Genomic DNA, 12,167 nt, shown 5'->3' with positions numbered 1-12,167 from the left:
ACAGCCCAGTGGGAGCGGCAGCTAGACCATGCTGGGTGAGTTACTCTGCACATCCTCATGGCTCTGATAAAAGCAGTCAAGTGTGTCCTCGTCTTGCACTAATTCAGAAGCCATCTCTTATGATGATGAAGTGCCTGAGGTAAGGGGATGTCCCTGCACCACTGCACATTTTAAAAAGCTCTCCAATTCTATTATGCAGCCAGAGTTATACCTAAAGAGAATAGTTTGACATTCCATTTTATGCTGATTTAATAGTCATATAATTATATAGATTGATTTCATTTCATTCAAGCCAGTTTACCTAATGTATGTTTATATACATTTTATATATACATATATATACGTATATATATGCATGGAAACCCTGGTGGCGTAGTAGTTAAGTGCTATGGCTGCTAATCAAAGGGTCGGCAGTTCGAATCTGCCAGGTGCTCCTTGGAAACTCTATAGGGCAGTTCTACCCTGTCCTATAGGGTCGCTATGAGTAGGAATCGACACGACAGCACTGGGGTTTTGGCTTGGGATATATGCATGCACGCAGATTTAAAGTTATTGTTAGATATGAAACGTGTGAAATAATATTGATTTAAATTTAGAGTTTAACAGACTTGGAAGTTGATGTAGATTGCAATTCATGGTTCAGCTGAAGTTTTTGCTATTGCTTCCTCAATATTCCAAATACTAAATTCTGGCAAAAATATGACCACTGTGCCATATAGATGTTTCCTTGCTGATGAGATAAACAGTGGGAGCAGCAAAAATCTCAGCTCCCTTGCATTTATTAAGTTTCTTTTTGATGATGAGTATTTCCCAGTATGCTAATGTTAAGGATTTGGAAAGTTCTGTTGTATAAACTAAGAAAGAATGTCCTGGAACTATCACCAAGGGCATGGCTACACAATCTTTTGGTAAAGAGATTAGGCTTGTGGCTGATGGGTCCAAACAACAACTGCAGCAGAAATCTTGTCAATTTGGACTAAAGGGAACAGAAAGCAGGTGCTATCCAGTTGATTCAGGCTTGTGATGACCCCATGTGTGTCAAAGTAGAACTGTACTCCACAGGGTTTTCAGCGGCTGCTTTTTCTGAAGTAGACTGCCAGACCTTTCTTCCAAGGTACCTCTGAGTAGACTCGAACCTCCAACCTTTAGCAGCTGAGTGCGTTAACTCTAGGTACTCCATAAACCCAAAAACTTTCACACTGTTTAGACAGGGCAACACCCTTCTTTTCATGGTCTATCAGAAATAGTTACATGAACTCCTATTTTCACATTAAAAAAAAAAGTGTGCTGCATGAATGCATCGATGAAACCAATTTTAAAAAGTGTAATTTATAAAAATGTTAGAATAAGTGCAATAGAAAAAATGAAGGTAAAGGGATTTGTTTACTCATTTTAAAAATGGAAATAATAGTGCTTACTTCATAGAGTGGTTGTGAAGATGGGAAAAATTGATACATACGAAGCACCCAGAATAGTGTCTGGCCCCAAACTGGCATATAGTAAATATTGAGATGTCTTAGCTGCTACCCCCTCACCTTACAGATGAAGAGACTGGCATCTGGAGGAGTGAAGGAGTCTTCCCAAATTACCTAATAGTTAGGAGCAGAGCCAGGCCAAGAATGCTTACTCCTAGTCTCCTATCCCCTAAAAGGGCTCCAAATTGGGGCTAAAAGACTAAGGGTAAAACAATAACTCCATAGTTCATGTCTCAAGTTGGATTCCTGGACCTGAATGTAGCGCATTTTATCAACCATAAACAAGAAATAACCATAGCAAAAAAAATGTTTTATCTGGCATCCGTGAAGGCACGGATAAGGTAACAATACACATCCTGAACGGAGCCCCAGCCAACTCCCAGTGGTATCTTTATGTAACGCCCAAATTAAGTGCTGTTTACTGTACTCCACTTACATCAATAGGCCAGTCATGGATAAAGAAGTGCGACTCTAGAATGCATTTTGAACTTAATTTTATCAAGTTTATTATTATTACTATAATCTCCCTCAAATTCACGATAAAACAATACTATTTTAGGAAAACTAATGAAATCCTGTATTATTTTCTAGAAATTTAATTCAGCCACAGTTTTAAGTTAAAGCACTCTTAAGAGCCGGATGAAATTCATTAATTAGAAGAAATTTTCCTATGAAAATATATCATTAGAATAATTTTTTGTACCAAAGTTCTGTAAGATGTCCAAGGCATCCGTCAAGCCCTCTAACCTAATGATTAATATATCTTTGGGTTACAAGATAACTATGAAGGAGAAAAACCCATACGAGACCAAAGCGTAAACTTGTCCTAGGACCTGCAAATCTCTCCCAAATACTGACTTGGTAAAGCTAAGAAGCAACTGGTTATTGGATAAAGGGATGGAGGAATTATTGCTTAAACCAAGTAGTAAACTCTTATGGATTGAATTTTGTCCTCCCAAAATATCTGTCAACTTGGCTAGTCCATGATTCGCAGTATTGTGTGATTGTCCACTATCTGATATGATTTTCCTAGTGTGTTGTAAATCCTACCTCTGTGATGCTAATGAGGTGGGATTAGGGGCAATTATGTTAATGAGGCAGGACTCTACAAGATTAGGTTTTACCTTGAGTCAATCTCTTTTGAGAGATGAAAGAGAGAAGCAAGCAGAGAGTCAGGCGGACCTCGTAACACCAAGAAAGTAGTGCCAGGAGAAGAGCATGTCCTTCGGACCCAGGATCCCTGTGCTGAGAAGCTCCTAGTTCAAAGGAAGATTTATGATAAGGATCTTCCTCCAGAACCAACTGAGGGAGAAAGGCTTCCCCTGGAGCTGATGCCCTAAATTTGGACTTCTAGACTATGAGAGAATAAACTTTTGTTTGTTAAAGCCATTCACTTGTGGTATTTCTGTTATAGCAGCACTCGGTAACCAAGACATAAACCAAACTAGAACTTTTTTGAAAACTGTAATTTGCTTGTGGATATAGCTATGCTTTACAACAACAAAGCACTATTTTCTTTTTATGAAAGCTTATGGACAAGAAAAAAAAAGTAACATTTTAGTTCATTATAATAATTAGAAAATACATATGGGGAAACTATACAGTCAAGGCTGTGGTTGACAGCCTTGCACAAAGATAAATGAAACTTGTCATAGAGGGCAGAACTTGTGAGAAAAGTTTTGTGTGCTTGACCGCTGACCTCAGCCCACAGTGACCACTGCCTCCTCCAGCCCTCACAGAGCTTGGTACCACTATCTTAGTGATGCTTTAAAGTATGTATTTATGTATTTTTTTGAATCAATAGAACCTTTACATATTTTAAAATTCGTGATTCTGAACACTGTTACACAGTTTTATCTTCTGCAAAAGGTAACCACTGTTTTAATGTTATAAAAGCAAATACAAATACATATTCTTTTCCTCCACTTTTGCTTGCACGTTTATTGAGATATAATTGACATACAACAAACTGCACATCATTAAAATATATAATTTGATAAGTTTGGCATATGTATATATACCCATGGGGCCCCTCAGTTTGTAAATGCAAATATTAGCATATTTTGCACACTGTTCTATAACTTGCTTTTTTAAAAACCTTTAAAGAGTACATTGTGATCTTTGTTCCTTTTTATTTATTTATTTTTTTTATAGGTACATTCTATTGTATAAATGTTCCAGGATTTATTTAACAGTCCTCTATTGCTAGACATTTGGGTCATTACCAATTTTTTGTTATTATGACAAAAATTACAACCGTGAGAGAGCACAGCCTGGTGGGACCCAACAGGATCTGAGCTAGAAACATGACTGTCTTTTTCTTTCATTTCTTCTCTTACTTTTTATTTCTGCTACCCTTCACAAGCTGTTTTAGGTATTAGGGGTATATCAGTGAACCACATGGCCTGAGCACCTGCCCTCATGATGGTTGCAATTCTGGTGGGAAAGAAAGACAGCACAAAAATAAAAACATACAAAAATATAAACAGTTTTGGATTGTGACAAATGCATTAAAAAAAGCACGACAAGGGAATAAACAGTACAGGGTGAGGTGGTATTTGAACAAACTTCTGAGGAGGTAGTATTTGAACAAGCCATAGAAAGTTCTGGGCAAGAGTATTCCAGACAGAAGGAACAGCATGTGTAAAGGCCCCAACGCAGGGCAGAGTTGAACACTTTGGCAAAACAGTGAGAAGGCAGAATAGCTGCAGCCCTGAACCAGATGGAGGGAAATGAGCTGAGACTGGAGGCACAGGCAAGGCCAGGTCACAGAGTTCTTATAGCCACCTAAGGGATTTGGATGTCATGGGAAGCCACTGAGGGGGTTTTGTGCAGGGAAGTTACATGATTTAATAGGTTCAGAAAGATCGTTGGCTGCTGTGTGGAGAAGAGAATTTGAAAGGCAAACAAGAGTTCAAGCAAGGAAAGAAGGCTCCTGCAGAGGCCCAGGAGAAAAATGAGAGTGACTTACACTGGCATGGAGCTAGTAAATATTATGAGATGTGGCTGGATTTGGGATGTATTTTGATCACTTCAAATATGGGATCACATCGACAATGGGATTTGTTGATGGACTACATGTAAGAATGAAATGAAGGATGATTCCTAGATTTTTCATATGAGCAACTGGATGACTGGTATAAACACTGACTGAAATGAGGAAGATTGGGATAAGATCCACTTTGGAAAAAATAGGAGCAGGGAGATAAAGGGTTCTGTTATATGCTAACTTTCAGAGCCATAACGGACATCTAGCTGGGGTGATCCTAGAAACAGCCCAAGGAAGAGAGAGAAACATATAATATTTGTTAGCATGCAGGTAGGTGCTTCGTTATCATATTTAAAGCCTGTAACCGGATGAGATGAGACCACTTACAAAAGAGTGCACTGAAAAGAAAGCCAAGCACTAAGCTCAGGCCACAGCCACACTCAGAAACCCAGAAGCACAATACCGTGAGAAGTTAGGAGGAAGACCAGCAGAGTGTAATGCCCTGTAGCCACTTACTGGTTGTAAGAGTGACTTGACATAACCACTCTGAGCTACAGATTCCTCTTCTGGTAAGAGGAATGATAATACCTAAAATAATTAAGATAATATATGTAATGTTTCTAGCATAGCAACGCTTTGGAGCAGTTCTACTCTGGACACACAGGGTAGCCAAGAGTCAGAATCAACTGGAAGACAACTAAGAACAGCAAATCTGGAAAATAATAAGTAAATTGTCATCTGAAAACTATAATAGTTGACAAGTTTTACAATATCCCTACAATGCATAAGTATTAGGTCACTTTCATAGTAGAGTAAAATGAACAAAGGTGATTTACAGGCATATAAATGATTGTCTTAACCCATAGACTGGCAATGGCAGGAAGCATACTAAAACCAAAACCAAACCCACCATTGAGTCAATTTCTACACAAAGCAACCCTATAGGTCAGAGGAGAACTGCTCCATAGGGTTTCCAAGGCTGTAAATTTCCATGGAATCAGACTGCCACATCTTTCTCCCACAGAGCGGCTGGTGGGTTTGAACCACCAACATTATGGTTGGAAGCCAAGCACTTTAGCCACTGCTCCACTAGGATTCATACTACACATCGGGAAATTACAGGTACCGTATTTTATGCAAATAATGTGCACCTTTTACATTTATTTGCCGACCACTCCCTTTCCCTGTGAGGTATTTCATAAGTGTGCTATGCTAGTTTTTTTTTTTTTTTACAGCAACACGTTATTGAATATTTAACATGCTATTTGCATAAAAATACAGTAGTCCCCGACTTATGACATATTCGAGTTATAATGAACTGCACTTATGACCGTCTTCTTTTTTTTGTACATCTTATCATTAGTAATCTGTACTACATGGAATGTTCCAGTGCATAATTTACCGATATTATCATTCTCAGACGTTCACTTGTAGATGTTCGATGTTATGATTTACTGCTCACACCACTGCCATATAGCAGGCTATGCAAACAAACAAAAAGAGGTATTCGACTTACATCAGCACCGATTTACAATGGAGTCATCAGATCATAGCCCTGTTGTAAGTTGGGGACTACTTGTAGATTGTAAAATGTAGTACTGTGTGTGTGTATGTGTTCCAAACGAGGAGTTATAAATTTATTTTCCAAAATATCTTTTAAAAAGATTTTACTAGAAAGGAAGGTTATATATGTGGAGGTAGAAGGAATAAAATATGCATTTATAGAGTGCCAATCACATGCCAGGCACTAAGCTAGGTGATACTGATCATTGCATAATTAAATCTTTGTAACAGTAACATACAGTAGTTTGGTTACGGGCTTTGTAGACAAAATAAAAACAATTAGTAAAGCAATCCTCTACAAAACAAGTTTTTCACTACAGTTTTAATTGGCTTTTGGTTTCTCGTCCTGTTGTCTCATTTTATAAGTAATTTCTTATATAAACAAACAAAACCTAAACCCATTGTTGAGTCAATTCCTACTCATGGTGACCCATGTGTTACAGAGTTGAACTGCTTCACAGGATTTTCTTGGCTGTAATCTTTACAGAAGCAGATTGCCAGGACTTTCTTCCATGGCACCCCTTGGTGAGTTTCAATTGCCAACCTTTAGGTTAGTAACTGATCGAAAACTGCTTGTGTCATCAGGGGCCTATTATTCATATAGGCTACCATTTATTCAGCACCTACTTTGCGCAAGATACATAATTGGTGCTTTATATATGTCTCCTAATTTGATCCTTAAAAACATTCCTATTGAAGGATATGTATAAACATGTCTAAAGATATGTATAAACATATCTAAACACATTTCAATAGTTAGGGGCAAGGAAGGTCACATGAAGATGGTAAGATTTAAGATAGACCAAAAAAAAAAAAAAACTTATAATCTAAAACTCAAAGGAGAACAACTTTTCCTTCTATTTCTTTGAAAATTTCATGTGAGGAAAAGCAGTTTAAAAGTGCCAGCCAAATAAATAATACGTGAAGCAGCCAGGTTGTCAGACACTCAACAAGGATTGGAACCTACTTTCAGTAAATGCATTTCCTTATGTCATGGATTCCCACATTTTCTCAAAAAAAGAAATATAAACCCAGGCCTGGCTGTACTAATAATTCAATTCAGAGCATTTAGAAATAGGCTAGCTGTCTACCTAAGAATGTATTAAAATAATTATTTTTTGTTTTTTCTCTACTTTATACCTCTGTGAATGTTCAGGAGCCCTGGTGGAGCAGTGGTTAAAAGCTATAAAAAAAGAGCTATGGCTGCTAACAAAAAGGCCAGCATTTGAATCCACCAGCTGCTCCTTGGAAACACTATGGGGCAGTTCTACTCTGTCCTATAGGGTTGCGATGAGTCTGATTCAATTTGACAGCAACAGGTATGAATTTTCAAAACACTTTATAGAATAAAATAAAAACTGACAAAAAATAAACCATCTCTGACTTGTAAGAGTAACAATGGTTTATGATTAAAAATGTATTTACTTCTTTGGATTTCTAGGACTTCTTTCTATATAGGTGAACATGACTGAACAATTCATATTATTTTCATATATCTCTTCTCCAAATTTTGAGCTAGAAATTTGTTTTTATTTTCAACTCTACACCCTCATACAAATTTTCTCCACTTTATGGGCAGTAAGACATTTTTAAAATAAAATGGTTGATAAAATGCCTGTCTGTGTTGTGGGTAGGATACAACACAGCTCTATTAGGAAAACTATACTAATAAAGAAAATAAACCACTTACCAGCAAAGTTAACAGGGCAGAAAGCAAATTCTTAACCCATCTATTTTGGTTTTGAGGGATAACTCTTCACTCAGAATTCTTGAATACTTACTAGCAGTTAATTTTTCCAAAGTCTTTTCCTTTGATTTGACCATGCTTAGGTAACAAGCTCATGGCCATACCTAATATGATGAGAAGCTGATTTCTTTTCAGAGTAACAGTCTTCACTTAATTGTACTCACTAAGACATTCACTTGGAGGAACTTAAATCTGTCTCTGGCAATGCAGGAACAGGCGGGCAAGTCTATATGCAATGCCTCTGTTTGATTAGAAACCAAGGCTCTGTCTGTCAGATGCCAAATTCAACATGCCACAAATTCAGGCAAAACAATTAGCAAGTCATGGTCAAACATTTGGGTTAATGAATGAATTTTTGACCATTATCAGGTACACTGACAGATTTTGCCTCTTTCATTCCACAAGCTTTCACAGTTGTTTGGCACTGTGCTGGAGAGAGACAGTGGAAGAGAACGTTCATGAGCTAGTTGCCCAAGTGAAAAGTACTGCGATGAACACAGAAGAGGAAGGGACTGCCTGGAGCTAGACCAGAAGTTATCACAACAGAAGTGTCATTTGTGCTTAGTCTTAAAGCAAGTGTAGGAAGTCACCAGAAGGAGGAGGGGAGAAGGCATTCCATGTATATCCTTGACAATCGAAGTGTGATCTTCGAGCAAGCAGCATCCCTTCACCAACAAATTTGTTTAGAAATGTAGAACACAAGGCTTTACCCTGGGACAACAGAATGCATTTTAACAAAATCCCCAGGTGATTTGTTTGTACATTACAATTTGAGAAACACAGGTGTACAGAGAACAGCAGGGACAAAAACTTGATAGAAGGGGAAAAGACAATCATTTCAGCAGAGATAGGGTAATGTGATCAGAGAGAATAAGGATGAAAAGATAATTCAGCAACCTGAATTAGGATGGCATCTGGATGGTATATGGATTGGGGAGCTAATTAAATTCTGCGATGTGATTAAATATATTGTGCGTATAACAGTAATAAGTGAGTAATATAAAAGATATTGAAAAATTTAAAGTATGTGGAAATCTGTGCTAATGAAAAGTATTTGAGGCCAGTGAGCAAGAGATAGAGAGACTAGAGACGGAGAGGCATTAGGTAACAACAGTGGAGGAGTTAGGTGCCTCATACAGCAAAGAGTGATGAAGGCCTAGTGAGATGGGAGAGAAAAGCAGAGATGCAGTATTTCTGAGGTAGATTAAACAGGACTGGATGCACAGCGTATTAGATATGAAAGGGTAAAGATAATGGAGGTTTCTGTTGTTGTTAGGTGCCATCGAGTCGGTTCCGACTTGTAACAACCCATGTACAACAGAATGAAATGCTGCCTGTTACCTGCACCATCCTCACAACCATTGCTATATCTGAGCCCATTGTTGCAGCCACTGTGTCAATCCATCTCATTGAGGGTCTTCCTCTCATTGTTGACCCTCTACTTTACCAAGCATGACATCCTTCTCCAGGGACTGGTCCCTCCTGATAATATGTCCAAAGTAGATGAGACAAAGTCTTACCATTTTCACTTCTAAGGAGCATTCTAGCCGTACTTCTTCCAAGACAGATTTGTTTGTTCTTCTGGCAGTCCATGGTATATTCAATATTCTTTACCAACACCACAATTCAAAGGCATCAATTCTTCTTCAGTCTTCCTTATTCATTGTCCAGCTTTTGCATGCATATGAGGTGATTGAAAATACCATGGTTCGGGTCAGGCACACCTTAGTCCTCAAAGTGACTCTTTGCTTTTTAATACTTTAAAGAGGTCTTTTGCAGCAGATTTGCCCAATGCAATATGCCATTTGGTTTTTTGACTGCTGCTTCCATTGGCATTGATTGTGAATCCAAGTAAAATGAAATCCTTGACAACTTCAGTATTTTCTCCATTTATCATGATGTTGCTTATTGGTCCAGTTGTGAGGATTTTACTTGGTAGATTGTAAATTCATGGCGACAGGGATGGTGTCTGCCTTATTAACTGCTGTATCCTCAATGTTGCCAACCCCTCCTCTCCTCCAGTTTGGGCACCATGGCAGTCATACTGTTTCTGGTTCTTTGCCTTTAGGGAAAATCTTTTCCTAGCTGAAATTTCTTTTCCTCCTGCACATCAGACACCTTCACTCGGTATTCTGAAATCAAACCTGATATTTGTCTTCCACCTAGAAGAAGAACACAACCATGAGGTATAATCTATACTGAAGGCTGTGGCCTTTGATCTTTATCAGTAAGTGCTTCAAGTCCTCTTCACTTTCAGAAAGCAAAGTTGTGTTATCTGCATATCACAGGTTGTTAACAAGTCTTCCTCCAATCCTGATGCTTCATTCTTCTTCATATAACCTGGCTTCTTGGATTATTTGCTCAGCATACAGATTGAATAACTATGGTGAAAGGATACAATCCTGATGCATTCCTTTCCTGGTTTTAAACCATGCCGTATCCCCTTGTTCTGTTTGCATGACTACCGATTGGTCTATGTTCAGTTTCTGCATGAGCACATGAATGGAGGTTTCTAGCTGGGGTAATTTAGTACAAGGTCAAGTAATCAAGCTTTGGTTGTGTTTTTCTTCTAGGTGGAAGGCAAATATCAGGTTTGATTTCAGAATACCGAGTGAAGGTGTCTGATGTGCAGGAGGGAAAGAAATTTCAGCTAGGAAAAGATTTCCCCTAAAGGCAAAGAACCGGAAACGGTATTACTGCCATGGTGCCCAAACTGGGGGAGAGGAGGGGCTGGCAGCATTGAGGATACAGCAGTTAATAAGGCAGACACCATCCCTGTCCCCATGAATTTACAATCGAGCAAGGAGGTTAGACATCTCGCCCCCCACCCCCGTAGGCCTCCAGCACTGGTGAATACCCGGGCATAGACCATGATTAGGAGCAGTGAGAAAGCGGATTTTGGCTAGAAGAGGCTCCTCACTGCCGCCCAGGGATCAAGTCTCGGTAGGGATCAGGCTGGCAGGAGGAGTCAGCCTCCATCAGCTGCCCACCACCTTCCCTTCTCTCTAGTGGGCGCCTCCATAGCAACCGTCCTTCCAGCACGTGGATGCCTCCATGGCAACCACTCTTCTCCCTGGAGAGTGTCTCCGTGGCAACCGCCTCCATGGTAACTGCAAACTTTAGGTCAGTGTGACTGCGTACTGCGTAGAAGACACACTGTAATCGGTGATTGGCTCGCCGCACCTTCCATTCCGGCAAGCGCGCAAGCGCGCAAGCGCATTGCCTTAATTTTACTTCTGTAACTAAGCTGTTGGAGCACTGCTTTGACTCACGTGACTCTGGAGGCTATAACAACGGACTGACATGACTTGCACTTTACAATAACATTCATTACCATATGGAGGATAGTTTGAGGGTTACCAGGCTGGATGGGGCCTGAACAATTAGTTTTTAAGTATTCATACAAGGGATGATGAGGTGACAAACTTGAGAAAAATGAAGGATAAGTTAGATGTGAAGGGGAGACAGGAGTTGAGGATAACTGATTTTTCTAGCTTGCAAAAAATCCATGGTTTAGAAAAGTTATTCATAGAATTATGTGATATAGGAAGGGTAGCATGCTGTGATGAGAGGGCAGATTAATGCATTAATGAATCGTTACAGGCACATCAAAGTTCATGGGACTCTGGAGAGTTAAGGCGTGTAGAGTTTAGAAGATGGATAGAAATAGGCCTCTGTAGGACTGGGAAAAGTGAAGCCAAGGGATAAGGAATTGAGAATCATTAGTGTTTAGTTAAAACCATCAGAGTGGCTGACAGGACACAGGTAGAAGCAAAGAGGAAACAATACAGAACATCAATATTTAAAGAGACAGGTGAATGGAAATTGAGAAATAGCAGTTAAAGGTGGGTGAAGAATTAGAATCAATTAGCAAAATAAATGCTAAAACAGAACATAATGAATTAGAGTTTCTTTAATACAAGTAGTATGATTCTCTAATAATAGTTCTGGTAAGCTTTTTGTACTCTAACTAGGAATAAACTATAAAAACTGTAGAATTCAATTCTGTCTTCTACTGAAATATTTTAAATCACAGGTCCAGAAAATGAAAACTGGAAAGAACCTTAGAGATTTTCTACTTCTTTCCCTTCTGGATGTGAAAAAGCTGGGGTAAGCTTTTCTACGTATCCGTGTATAAAACACAAAAATCAAAACCAAACCAAACCCAGTGCTGTTGAGTCAATTCCAACTCATAGTGACCCTGGTGGCGTAGTGGTTAAGTGCTACAGCTGCTAACCAAAGGGTCAGCAGTTCAGGTCTGCCAGGCGCTCCTTGGAAACTCTATGGGGCAGTTAGTTCTACTCTGTCCTATAGGGTCCCTATGAGTAGGAATCAATTCGATGGTACTGGGTGGGTTTATAAAACACAAGATCCCTTATATTCTGAGGTCCCT

Source organism: Elephas maximus, chromosome 1, assembly GCF_024166365.1.
Source record: "Elephas maximus indicus isolate mEleMax1 chromosome 1, mEleMax1 primary haplotype, whole genome shotgun sequence".
Lineage (NCBI taxonomy): Eukaryota > Metazoa > Chordata > Mammalia > Proboscidea > Elephantidae > Elephas > Elephas maximus.
This window is presented reverse-complemented; position numbering follows the sequence as displayed.